The following is a 14,658-nucleotide window of genomic DNA, read 5'->3' as shown; positions in this document are numbered from 1 at the left end:
GTCAATGGATTGAACCAGGGCATGTGAAGCGTCTGGGGTAAACCATGGAAAGTTCTGTGGGGCCTGGATGTGTAAAGGGAGCTGTGGTTTCGGTGCATTATTACATGACAGCTAGAGACTGAGTGTGAACGAATGGGGCCTTTGTTGTCTTTTCCTAGTGCTACATCGCACACATGAGGGGGGAGGGTGTTGTTATTCCATGTGTGGCGATGGGAATGAATAAAGGCAGACAGTATGAATTATGTACATGGGTATATATGTATATGTCTGTGTGTGTATATATATGTATACATTGAGATGTATGGTATATAGGTATGTATATGTGCTGTGTGTGGATGTTTATGTATATACATGTGTATGTGGGTGGGTTGGACCATTCTTTCGTCTGTTTCCTTGCGCTACCTCGCTAACGCGGGAGACAGCGACAAAGCAAAATTAATAAAATATAAAAATAATTATGAGCTCATTAGCATATTTTATAAAGAAATACTGTAACTAAAGAATGTCAGATGACAAGAACATGCTTATTTATATATTTTAGTTAAAAACAAATTTGTGTTACCAGACTAACACCTGCTTGAGGATACACGCCGAGTGAAAAGCCACCTTTGGCAAGTCAGTATGACCAAGGAGTACAGTTTTATCAAAGAATTTCTTACTACAAAGAAGTCTGCATTTCCCTGCTATTAGAAACAGTTCATTCTTGGGCTGCAGGAACCATTAGAAATATTTTAGGTAAAACCAGGATACTTTCATAAAAATTGCTTTTGAGATAATTATAAGTAATTAAATTGAAAATAAAGATAAATATTGTTTCACCTTTTATAAATGTTAATGGACTGGTTAGCATATTTCATGTAGAAGTGTTACAACTCAATAATGCTTAATGGTGAGATTTTAGGCATATTAATGCATTCATTATCATATGTTATGAAGAAAAGTTCCTACTCAAATGTGTTAAATGATGGGATTTTCATATTTAGAGCCTTAGATTTTGACTCACTGCAACATGCAGTGAGTGTGATATTGTCACTTATGCATGTGTGTGTTTGTGTCTGTACAAGGAAACGTTCTTGATAGCACAGTGACTTTAAGAACAGTTCATGCTTGAAATTTTCATGCTTAAGTTAAAAGTACCCTCTGTAGACTTGGTGGACTGATTATGATTTTGAGACGTAGTTACATTTATTTGCTTATTGATTGGGAAAAACTTTTTTTCTGTTGCTCAGGTGTGATGAATTATGAAAAATTTAGATGTATAGCATGATTGTGTTAGGAAAATGAATTATTTTGGCATACAATTATTGCAAATTTGTTTAGTTGTCTTCTTTTCTGCTCATCATGAGATGTTAGGCATTGTCAGGTCATTATGGTAAATATTTTAGTTATGGATAGAAGTCATCAAGGCTAGGCTTAAGAGAGAAAAGTGCAAAAGAAAGAGATGGGAAAAGAATAAAGTTTAGGTCGAGGTACAAAGCCTGCAAGGGACATGTTACAGTTGTTAAGAAACACAAAATGGTAAAGAGTTCCGAAGCATACCAGAAAATGGAGATATATATATCACAATAACTTGCTTTCAGGTTGTTAACAGCCATGTTGTCATTTCTGAACTCAGTGATTTGCAGAGTACTGTTTGACGATTTTTATAGCGAAGGCACACAAGTAGCCACCTCTCAGAATTGAAGTCAAAGTAATGAATGTAGAACAAGGAAAGGAAACTAGAAGGGAAAGTGGGCTTTTTTTAAAAGTTTAGATTGGGAGAGTTAATATCTTGGATTGCTGTACTCACATTTCCATCAAGTAGATATCTGAAGCTGCCTCTAGAGAGAGCAGTGATCCAAGCAATTGATTTTTTTTTTTTTTTTTTTTTTTTTTGCATAACTGGAGTGAATGCTTGTCAACAGGACGACCTGTACCTGACACAGCATATTTTGCTGTTAGAAAAGATATGAAAGTGATGAGGGGGTTTAGAGAGAGAAAAAGGAAGAAATTGAAATCTAGAGCTGTTGAACTTGACCAAGTTGTCTGTTCCATTGGGAGACTCTGTCCAAATCAGAATTTAAAGTTGATGAGAGGAGATGTAGATCAGGCAAGAGAAGTTGGACCAGATCTAAAGAAACAGGAAAAAGCAAAGTTTTTTAAAGAAAGGTTGTCAAAAATAAAGGAGGAATACTGTTGACGACAAGGAAAGAAAGAGGTGATTCACCAGCAGTAATAGAAATAGACTGGTCAGAAAGACATTGCATGTTTGTGCTGTGTAGTTATATTTGTATTTACGATAAGATCTGAGTACTGACATTTATATGAGTGTACGTGAATTGGCTCTCTTTGCTTAAAGTATACCTGTGTAAGACCATAATGTTGCCAGATTTTTTTCTTTTTATAATACTCTCAACTACATCTTTTTAAACCACATAATTTTAAAGTTTATCTTACATTCTGCAGCCTCTGTCTTTCTTGTTTTTTTATCATGCTTCCTTTCAAGTACTTTCCTTCTTAATGTATTTTTGTTGAGGCAGCCTTCATTTGCTTCCCTGAATGCAAGGAATTATTTCCCACTTCACAAATGTGACAGCTAAACAAAAACCCTTGCAAAAATTTTAAGCAACTCTTCTGAGAACTTCTATTTAATTATAATCACTTGAAATTCTGGAGATGGTTAACAGCAGTATCTTGTACACCCTTTTCTTTAAAGGTTTACAAGATATTAGTAGTTAAATCTGAAAATACAGATGTTCATTTAGTCTCTGAATTTAGCTTTGAAAGATCCATGACATTTTTCATGTTATCCATATCAAAGGGACTGTGTATGTGATCATTCACTTCAGAAGCTCCATGTTGAATGTTTGTTTCTTTGACGAGTTGGGACACAAACCCCTTCATAATTCTGTTGTCATTAACGTGTCATTGTAATTTTTAGTTCCAGTAATTTTGCTCTATTGTAAGTAAAGTCATTATGCAATATTAACTTCATTTTTTTTACTGTACTTGGATGCATATGTTTTTATGTGAAAATAAAACTTCCCTCCAAAAGTAATCTTGATAGTTTCTTTCAGGTGGTGGTGAGCATGTAGGAGTCGGGAGTTTGGTGGTGCCAGGTAACGTTGGATCTGAGAGCCTAGCAAGTTTTGGATAACATGGACTGAGGAGCTGCAGGCAGGCTGACACCAACAGCAGTGAAAATAATGTTCCATGAATTCAAATCCATCCTGAAGAATCTGTGCTGATAAAGGAGACCTAGTCAGCAGTCTTTATCCTCGGTTTAGGAAAGGAGTCTTTACAATATCCATGAAAATATCAGTAAAAGCTTCCTCTTCTCCAGTCTCCATGATATCTAAAGAACCTTGCTGGCTGATTTTAGGAGAGATTATGGAGCAACAAACCATCACCCACCACCATGTTTTAAGATTTTTATTTTTTTGTCATTTATGCCAAAAAGAGAATAATGTAAAGCACATTGCCATCATAGAAGATGTGAACATGTGAAGGTTTTTAAGTTATATGTGAACGACAGGAGAAGTGTTCGAGCAGTGATGAGTGATTATGTGCAGACATATTACAATATTTTTCTTTTCATAAGACAGATGTGTAACTGCTCTTGTCACATGTAAGATCATTTCTCATTTTCCAAAAGCCCAGCCCCTTCTTCCATCCATCCTAACACAAGAAACGGTCTACTTCTACACTTGTGTATAAGTAAGTGTTTTGTGTTGGAGTAACATAATGGAAACAATCCGTTCTAGTCACACAAAAGATTCCCCGAGATGGATATTGCTGCATTATCACAGATGGAAATTGTAATGCTTGAATAGAGTTATGCTCTTTAGTTGCTTATATCCAAACTGTGGAACAAACAGCAAGAGTAATATAGTTTATATTTTTTGATAAGGCAAGTACATAAAATATAATGATTGGTAGTTGAAATGAGGCCATTGACTTGTTATGATAACACTGTTGAGAGTAAGGAAGGTATGGGACTGGCAATACCTACCCTCCTGCAGTCTCCTGGTGACCCATTTTTGACTAGTTGTAACTCCACTCGTGACCAGAAAATTATTGTCGATATTACAAATTATGATATATATTTATCAAGATATTATATAGTTGGAGTTATCTTGTCAAGGATGGTGAGTCTGTGAGCCATCCATCTTAGCTACCCAAATCCACTGTGGAATGTGTCAACGGATCTCCACTCAAAAGACTGCGCCCAGGAGTCCCTCCTCTCACTGTAAACCTAATCTTCTACCTTGTAGCATAAATGTTTCTCTCACTAAATTCTCTGGCTTCCTAGCATTTCCTTTCCAAAATTTCATCATGAAAGTCATCTAAGATGTACTTTATTGTACTCTAACACAACTTGAATTTTTCATTTTATGTATTTGGTGCAGCCACATATGTTGGTGAAAGGCCAGGGCCAAGAATGCTCTTTACTTTTTCTTTACTTTGCCATTCTAGCATTCCAACCTTACAACTCGAAAAGCTTTCACCACAGAATGGAGAAGGGTTGGTGCAATTAAAAGGATTTTTTTTTTTTCGAATGTGGATCTGTTCTACTGCCAGAAAAACTATGAAGTGTGAGATTCAGAGTGAAGGCATGAGCAGACAGATATAACATACTTTTCAGAAGAAATTGAATCTGTGATAGACCTTTGAAATAATGAGTGGAATAGCTGCAACTTTTTTATACACATGAATATTGAATGCAATAATTACTGCCAGCTTTTTGACTGCCATCCCATGGAATGCAAGAAAGGTGTCCAATCACTTCGTTGAACAAGAATGTCATAGCTCCACTTATGTCAATGGTTCTGGCCTGGCTGTTTTTACCATATTTTGGTATTCCATAAATGAGTTTGTATTACAAACATTGTCAACAAGGCTCCACTGATGGGACACCTGGGCTGTCTCCTCTGTACAGTGTAAATACTGACTAGTACAACGTGTAGAGTCTGGACACAGGGTACCAGCCTTTTCCACTGGACTCCTGGTAGCTTTAATTTCTGCTGATTCCATAGGAGTTTTTCTTCCATTGTCCTTTGTAGATTTATTTATTTTGATTATTGTATCTAAAGGTACTGGCTCCAAAGGCCTTAATTATTTCCATGTATAAATGGATTATTTCTTTTTTGATTGTCTACTACAATGAAATGAAAATTATTTAGCCATTGTAGATTTTTAGTTTTTAGATTTCATTGTAGGTAAATTCCTTATGCTTTCATTTAAGCTATTAACTCAATGTGGAAACAGTGAGACCTTGTTCTTACAGACTTGAATCCCATTTGCAGACCTACGCACAGACCTCGGTGCACTCGTCCATTTACATGAGCCATGATGTGCACGTATGGCAGTTGACCACGTGCTCATTGATCAAAGTGTACACGAGGTACTGCTTGTAAATGTTGTGGCCGCAAGCCGTCCCAGGGGGTGTTGGGTGGTGCCATGATAAGTTCTTATAAGCAGATCATATTAGCATAGTTGTTTGTATGAATTTATGTTAAAGTTTACAACTTAATTAAGGCCTGCACTTGTTTTAAACACTTGTTAGTTATTACTAGTACTTTTTAACAGTGCTTCCTTAGCTTTGGTGTCATGTTTAGCTGTGAACATCTGCTATTTAACGTGTTAAAATAAACAATTACAAGCCTTAAACTGTCTCCATTGGGCTTATTTTCTTGTTTGTGAAAGAATCATATTAAACTGCATAGTTATTGAGAAAAGCACTGTAATCTTCCTTGAAGTAATCTTGCACCACCCAAAATCACCAGCAGTGAAGAATTCTGGCTTGTCTTTCCACAGACCATCCCCTGATAAGCTTAAATGTGCAATAACTGTTATTGATAAGCTGAACATTGTTAAACAAACCTGCAATGGAGTACCACTGGCAAAGCAACAGTATCCTGTGCACCCTCAGGAATTTTCTTCAATGGATTGCAATTTGCGCCACATTTCTAGATACTTTATCTGTGAACTATAGCTTGGGTATAACTAAGCTGTGAGAATAATGTACTGTACTTCTCTACATCATCGTTGTTGTTGTCATTTTTACGAAGTGAGGCTTCTAGAAGATGAATAATAATGACAAAACTTCTCCTTGTCATGCATTTGCCATGATTTGATTTTAAATCAAGAGATATTTCCATAATGATGAACCTGTTATAAGTTATGTGTGGGTAAACTGTTAGCATAAGTCATCATGACCCCATTACCCACAGGGCCTTGAATGTTACTGTAGTCAGTCGCTACCAACCAGCTGTAAGCTAGTGCTGCCAGTTTGCAGGTTACACAGTAATTGATAATTGAAACCGGTGTAGGAAAATCATTTTTTATAATTTGATTTGACTAGTAAGTTTAAAATCCTGTAGCTCAGAAGCATGTAAGGGCTCCACTCCTGTAAACCTGGCATCACTTGTAACTTGGACTCTGCTGTCCTGGAAAGTTGCCTCAGTGCACCTGTCTTTCTTACCTCACCCATCTTATCATATCTACCCACGTTTTAAGCCAGCTTTATGGCTCATCCAGCTCAGTTTGACATTGCAACTAATTTCAGGTATAAGACATTGTGTAACCGAGTATGGGCATGTCAATGTCAGCTTGCAGGTTATAGCACATGTACATGTAGCTGATATACACAAAATCCGTGGGAGTGACATTACATCTAAAGTGATATCTAATAAAGAAAGGCCTTACAGATTTGCACATGTGTATGGAACAAATCTAACCAAATTGGTAGTGTGTGGGATTTTGGTGGGGGGAGAGCAGAGTCCCTTGCGACACCGAGGTTCTTCCCTCTTATTTCTTTAGTTTGATCTCGTGAGATGCCTGGACAAAATACACACCAATACAGCAAGTACATGTATGTGAAGTGCCTACTAACATGCCAAGAGGCGCATTCACAGCAGTGCAGTACCCAGACTCAAGCCAGCAAAGAATTTTTAGTATAATGGGACAGCTGTGGTGTGTATTGTGTCACTGGTGCCCACCCGAGCACACTGACAAGTGCAGCCGTGGCCATAGTGCCCAAGAGGCCCACCACCTGTCATCACCATTCCTAATTATTGTCTGCAACATTACGTGTAAATCCTGACCTTGCTGGTAAGCACAAGTGATATTTCAAAAAGGGAACTCAGTCAATTATCTTTTTTTCTTGTTATGTTTGTGTGTATGCATATGTTTTTGTGTATGTGCATATGTGTGTGTGGGTGCGAGAAAATGGAATATTTGAGCATGAATGTACGTAAACACTATGGTGATGGTGGTGGCGGTAGGTGGGTGGTGATGTGTGTACACCTGTATCCTCTGGAAAAATGGGGTGGGTGCTCACAAAAAATGTACAAAAAGAAAAAAATTTGTTCATATTGTGTCAATGTGTCTTTCCCTTTCCTTAATTCTTCACAAGCCATATAGGAGCTGGGGAACATTTTTAATATCAACCAAGTCATAATAAAGGGTCACATTTGAAAAATGCCCAGACAGAAGATAAATGAACTGCACTTTTCACCCCAGCTCCTATTAGGGCTGTAGGTAGAATTTCCCAGTCTTTGTTCTTTTAACTATTTTATTTCTCCTACGTGTTGGATTGTCTGATGTGCTTCAGTCATCCATAGAAACACTCATTGTGAAAACTCATCTGTGTCTTAACATTTCATCCACCTTGTCTCAGACTTATCTAAAACCTTTGCATCAGACTCAGAAAATACTACAAAAACAATCTGTTAACAACTAATCCCTTTGTGCTTGTAACATACACTACTTAACTAAAAGTTGGAGGCTGGTATAGGTCCGTTGAGCAAGTGGTGTGTTTTAGTAGGGTGGGCCATGCTCCAGTGTCCAAAACCTGTCATTTCTAAGTGGAAATGGACCCAAGTACTGCTCGAGAATTAAATAAACAATCATACGTTCGAAATTCCTTCTTGAATAAAATGGTTAATTGTTGGGAGGGTGAGATAGTTATAAACCAGTTGTCAAGTGTTCTGCAAAGGTCTTTTTACAACTGGAATGCCAATGTCTTACCCATTCTGATTCTGATCATGCTTTATGTTGTAAATAGTTTGAAATGAATGTGTTTGTTGATTTATGTAACGGAAAAACTAAACCATAGCAAGCTGTGAAGAGCAGACTTGCCTTATGTGGATAAGGGAACGGCTGGAAGGTTTAGATGGGAGAAATCCTGCCTAGTGTTGGGTAGAGGAGGTGTTTAGAAATTTTTGGACATTAAATTTGATTAGCAGGGTCCTTTGTTTTTTAATCTGGAAATGTAAAGCGATACTGTTATTGGATTAAATTGAATAATTATAACTAATTTTTGTCCAGTTTCCTTTAAGCCATCACTATGATGAATTTATCACAGCTTTACAGAGGCGAGGATGCAAGGCTGCCCTGTGGCCTCAGGCTGCCATGTAGTCTGTTGTTCACCCACTAAAAAGCCGTCCTTGGCACCTGCTGCTGACTGCCAACACTCTTTTTAAGTTACTGCTACTCAGAGGGATTAAAAATTTGCAGTGGTTTGGTTACTCCTGCAACTGTCCCCAGTCCATTTACTTAAAGCAGTCTCAAACATGATGGGTGTTCACACAACCAAATACAACGAACCCCTCCACATTAGCATTATCACTGATAATTCATTATGTAATCTGGCAGCCTTCCAGCCTATACAGATAAGATCCCTCCACATTAGTGATTCATAACTAGCAAATTCTCTAGTTCTCCCTGACCTTCCAACCAATCAAAACTCAACAGTCCTGGGTTCTTAGACACAGTGATGGAATCAGAATTAGTCACTGGCCCCCCCTCTCCTCTTTTGCCAATAGATCAGCCCCTCCTCAAGTCGAACCCGCTACGTGTCGCAAATACCATTACTGTAAATATTTCTGGTAACTGTTGTTTCTGTTCTACATGATTTTCTTGAATCTAAAATAAAAATAATTTGTGTATGTACATTTATTATTATCCTCATTATGAACTCATTAGTTGTGCTCTTAAGACAACTGAATTTATGTTCAGTGATTAGCATGACTAATTTTCAAAGTGAAAATGCCAAAAGGATGATAATAAAAGTGTGGTACGCATGAACCCTTTGATAGCTGTATGATACTGAAATTCCCATTGCTATGTTTACCAAGCTGCAACTGCAGTCAGTGATGCTTGATCAATTACTGATGCTGCATTAATCATGTCTTTAATGAGTCTTGGTCCAAAACATTTAACACATAGTTGGTGAATATTACGTTAAATTATATTTTTCATGTATTTTTTTCTTACACAATTCTGTTCCGCAGGTTCTTTTTTAATGCTTGAATTAATATTTATGAACAATCAAACACACAACTATCTTCTATGATTTTGGTGAAAATGTAACGGAAAGATTGAGCCAATCTACACACGTCTGTGACACTTATATTCAGGTGGCAGGCCCGGCACATGTGAAACGAACAAGTTGCCAGTTCATCATTTATACAAATGGTATAAGTATAGTGAAATACAGATGTGGAACATGCACGACTATGGTTCACACATGCTTCAGTCACCGTATTACCATGAACCAGTGCTGGCAATGAATCATATTACGTATATTTTATTTATTTATTTTGCTTTGTCGCTGTCTCCCGCGTTAGCGAGGTAGCGCAAGGAAACAGACGAAAGAATGGCCCAACCCACCAACATACACATGTATATACATACACGTCCACAAACGCAAATATATATACCTATACATCTCAATGTATACATATATACACACACACAGACATATACATATATACACATGTGCATAATTCATACTGTCTGCCTTTATTTATTCCCATCGCCACCTCGCCACACATGCAATAACAACCCCCTCATCCCTCATGTGTGAGGTAGCGCTAGGAAAAGACAACAAAGGCCCCATTCGTTCACACTCAGTCTCTAGCTGTCATGTAATAATGCACCGAAACCACTGTTCCCTTTCCACATCCTAGCCCCACAGAACTTTCCATGGTTTACCCCAGACGCTTCACATGCCCTGGTTCAATCCATTGACAGCATGTCGACCCCGGTATACCACATCGTTCCAATTCACTCTATTCCTTGCACGCCTTTCACCCTCCTGCATGTTCAAGCCCCGATCACTCAAAATCTTTTTCACTCCATCTTTCCACCTCCGATTTGGTCTCCCACTTCTCCTCGTTCCCTCCACCTCTGACACATATATTCTCTTGGTCAATCGTTCCTCTCTCATTCTCTCCATGTGACCAAACTATTTCAAAACACCCTTTTCTGCTCTCTCAACCACACTCTTTTTATTACCGCACATCTCTCTTACCCTTACATTACTTACTCGATCAAACCACCTCGCACCACATATTGTCCTCAAACATCTCATTTCCAGCACATCCATCCTCCTCCACACAATTCTATCCATAGCCCACGCCTCGCAACCATACAACATTGTTGGAACCACTATTCCTTCAAACATACCCATTTTTGCTTTCCGAGATAATGTTCTCGACTTCCAAACATTCTTCAAGGATCCCAGAATTTTCGCCCCCTCCACCACCCTATGATTAACTTCCGCTTCCATGGTTCCATCTGCTGCCAAATCCACTCCCAAATATCTAAAACACTTCACTTCCTCCAGTATTTCTCCATTCAAACTTACCTGCCAATTGACTTGACCCTCAACCCTACTGTACCTAATAACCTTGCTCTTATTCACATTTACTCTCAACTTTCTTCTTTCACACACCTTACCAAACTCAGTCACCAGCTTCTGCAGTTTCTCACATGAATCAGCAACCAGCACTGTATCATCAGCGAACAACAACTGACTCACTTCCCAAGCTCTCTCATCCACAACAGACTGCATACTTGCCCCTCTTGACAAAACTCTTGTATTCACCTCCCTAACAACCCCATCCATAAACAAATTAAACAACCATAGAGACATCACACACCCCTGCTGCAAACGTACATTCACTGAGAACCAATCACTTTCCTCTCTTCCTACACGTACACATGCCTTACATCCTCGATAAAAACTTTTCACTGCTTCTAACAACTTGCATCCCACACCATATATTCTTAATACCTTCAACAGAGCATCTCTATCAACTCTATCATATGCCTTCTACAGGTCCATAAATGCTACATACAAATCCATTTGCTTTTCTAAGTTTTCTCACATACATTCTTCAAAGCAAACACCTGATCCACACATTCTCTACCACTTCTGAAACCACACTGCTCTTCCCCAATCTGATGCTCTGTACATGCCTTCACCCTCTCAATCAATACCCTCCCATATAATTTACCACGAATACTCAACAAACATATACCTCTGTAATTTGAGCACCCACTCTTATCCCCTTTGCCTTTGTACAATGGCACTATGCAAGCATTCCGCCAATCCTCTGGCACCTCACCATGAATCATACATAAATTAAATAACCTTACCAACCAGTCAACATTACAGTCAGCCCCTTTTTTTAATAAATTCCACTGCAATACCATCCAAACCCGCTGCCTTGCCGGCTTTCATCTTCCGCTAAGCTTTTACTACCTCTTCCCTGTTTACCAAATCATTTTCCCTAACCCTCTCACTTTGCATACCACCTCGACCAAAACACCCTATATCTGCCACTCTATCATCAAACACATTCAACAAACCTTCAAAATACTCACTCCATCTCCTTCTCACATCACCACTACTTGTTATCACCTCCCCATTAGCCCCCTTCACTGAAGTTCCCATTTGCTCCCTTGTCTTACACCCTTTATTTACCTCCTTCCAAAACATCTTTTTATTCTCCCTAAAATTTAATGATACTCTCTCACCCCAACTCTCATTTGCCCTCTTTTTCACCTCTTTTCACCTTTCTCTTGACCTCCTGCCTCTTTCTTTTATACATCTCCCACTCAATTGCATTTCTTGCCTGCAAAAATTGTCCATATGCCTCTCTCTTCTCTTTCACTAATAATCTTACTTCTTCATCCCACCACTCACTACCCTTTCTAATCTGCCCACCTCCCACGCTTCTCATGCCACAAGCATCTTTTGCGCAAGCCATCACTGCTTCCCTAAATACATCACAATCCTCCCCCACTCCCCTTACCTCCTTTGTTCTCACCTTTTTCCATTCTGTACTCAGTCTCTCCTGGTAGTTCCTCACACAAGTCTCCTTCCCAAGCTCACGTACTCTCACCACTCTCCTCACCCCAACATTCTCTCTTCTTTTCTGAAAACCTCTACAAATCTTCACCTTCACCAGATAATGATCAGACATCCCTCCAGTTGCACCTCTCAGCACATTAAGATCCAAAAGTCTCTCTTTCGCATGCCTATCAATTAACACGTAATCCAATAACGCTCTCTGGCCATCTCTCCTACTTACATACATATACTTATGTGTATCTCTCTTTTTAAACCAGGTATTCCCAATCACCAGTCCTTTTTCAGTACATACATCTACAAGCTCTTCACCAGATCCATTTACAACACTGAACACCCCATGTATACCAATTATTTCCTCATCTGCCATATTACTTACCTTTGCATTCAAATCCCCCATCACTATAACCCGATCTCGTACATCAAAACCACTAACACACACATCCAGCTGCTCCCAAAATACTTGCCTCTCATGATCTTTCTTTTCATGCCCAGGTGCATATGCACCAACAATCACCCATCTCTCTCCATCAACTTTCAGTTTTACCCATATCAATCTAGAATTTACTTTCTTACACTCTATCACATACTTCCACCACTCGTTTCATGAGTAGTGCTACTCCTTCCCTTGCTCTTGTCCTCTCACTAACCCCTGACTTTACTCCCAAGACATTCCCAAACCACTCTTCCCCTTTCCCCTTGAGCTTCGTTTCACTGAGAGCCAAAACATCCAGGTTCCTTTCCTCAAACATACTACCTATCTCTCCTTTTTTCTCATCTTGGTTACATCCACACACGTTTAGACACCACAATCTGAGCATTCGAGGAGGATGAGCACTCCCCGCGTGACTCCTTCTTCTGTTTCCCTTTTTTAGAAAGTTAAAATACTAGGAGGGGAGGGTTTCTAGCCCCCCGCTCCCGTCCCCTTTAGTCGCCTTCTATGACACACGGGGTATGTGTGGGAAGCGTTGAAGCAAATCTATTACCCTCATAAGAATAAAAAAGTAACAATTTTTATTTAGTCCAAAAACCTTTTTGTTTTAAAAATGAAATATGACATAATGAAACGCTAACTGGAAAAAATCTCATAATGCTTTCCCAAAATTAAGGATTCCCAATGAATATGAACCAAATAATCACAGAATCTTCTAAAAGAGTAACAATTACTTACTTGTTTACAGGCCTTAACATTTCCCAACATACATTTCAATGCTATATTCGAATTCAGCATGAAAAAAAAGTCCTCACACAGAGGTTTTTAAGCAAATCTATTAGCCTCATAAATGCAAGAAATTGCATGTAATGGTTCAGGGAATCTTATAACTGAAATAAGACATAACGAAACACTTTTGTACTTGAAAAGTGAAAAATATCTCAAAATGCTTTCTCAAGTTAACAGATAACCAATAAATATGAACAGAATAATCAAAAATCTATTAAAAGAGTAACAATTATTTATATATTTAGAGGCCTTAATGTCCCCTAACATTTATTTCAACCCCAGATTCAAATACACAGAAATACCAAAAATTGCATGTAACGGTTCAGGGAACTTTTTTTTTTATTTTGCTTTGTCGCAGTCTCTCGCGTTTGCGAGGTAGCGCAAGGAAACAGACGAAAGAAATGGCCCAACCCACCCCCATACTCATGTATATACATACACGTCCACACACGCAAATATACATACCTATACATCTCAATGTACACATATATATACACACACAGACACATACATATATAGACATGCACACAATTCACACTGTCTGCCTATTATTCATTCCCATCGCCACCTCACCACACATGCAATAACATCCCCCTCCCCCCTCATGTGTGCGAGGTAGCGCTAGGAAAAGACAACAAAGGCCCCATTCGTTCACACTCAGTCTCTAGCTGTCATGCAATAATGCCCAAAACCACAGCTCCCTTTCCACATCCAGGCCCCACACAACTTTCCATGGTTTACCCCAGATGCTTCACATGCCCTGTTTCAATCCATTGACAGCATGTCAACCCCAGTATACCAAATCAATCCAATTCACTCTATTCCTTGCCCGCCTTTCACCCTCCTGCATGTTCAGGCCCCGATCACTCAAAATCTTTTTCACTCCATCTTTCCACCTCCAATTTGGTCTCTCACTTCTCCTCATTCCCTCCACCTCCGACACATATAGCCTCTTGGTCAATCTTTCCTCACTCATTTTCTCCATGTACCCAAACCATTTCAAAACACCCTCTTCTGCTCTCTCAACCATGCTCTTTTTATTTCCACACATCTCTCTTACCCTTACATTACTTACTCGATCAAAAAACCTCACACCACATATTGTCCTCAAACATCTCATTTCCAGCACATCCACCCTCCTGCGCACAACTCTATCCATAGCCCATGCCTCGCAACCATACAACACTGATGGAACCACTATTCCTTCAAACACAGCCATTTTTGCTTTCTGAGATAATGTTCTCGACTTCCACACATTCCTCAAGGCTCCCAGAATTTTCGCCCCCTCCACCAC

The 14,658-nt window shown here is 39.0% G+C and overlaps 1 protein-coding gene and 1 long non-coding RNA gene across 6 annotated transcripts in view; one reads left to right on the top strand and one right to left on the bottom strand.

Annotated features, from left to right (window-relative positions):
* The window catches only part of LOC139763143 (max dimerization protein 1-like), a 618,467-nt gene extending 609,537 nt beyond the window's left edge, over positions 1–8,930 (top strand). For 4 of the 5 annotated variants that reach the window (XM_071688871.1, XM_071688879.1, XM_071688850.1 and 1 more), the window contains one exon: positions 3,057–8,930. The gene's annotated coding sequence lies outside the window, so the exon portion shown is untranslated. Of the gene's footprint in view, positions 1–3,046 lie in introns of all 5 variants that reach the window. The other variant, XM_071688856.1, reaches the window with a different exon arrangement.
* The window catches only part of LOC139763170 (uncharacterized), an 82,019-nt gene that overhangs the window by 34,671 nt on the left and 32,690 nt on the right, over positions 1–14,658 (bottom strand). The window lies entirely within an intron of this gene.

The sequence above is a fragment of the Panulirus ornatus genome, chromosome 3 (assembly GCF_036320965.1).
Source record: "Panulirus ornatus isolate Po-2019 chromosome 3, ASM3632096v1, whole genome shotgun sequence".
Lineage (NCBI taxonomy): Eukaryota > Metazoa > Arthropoda > Malacostraca > Decapoda > Palinuridae > Panulirus > Panulirus ornatus.
The sequence above is the reverse complement of the archived record's forward strand: the minus strand, read 5'-3'. Positions and strand labels throughout refer to the sequence as shown.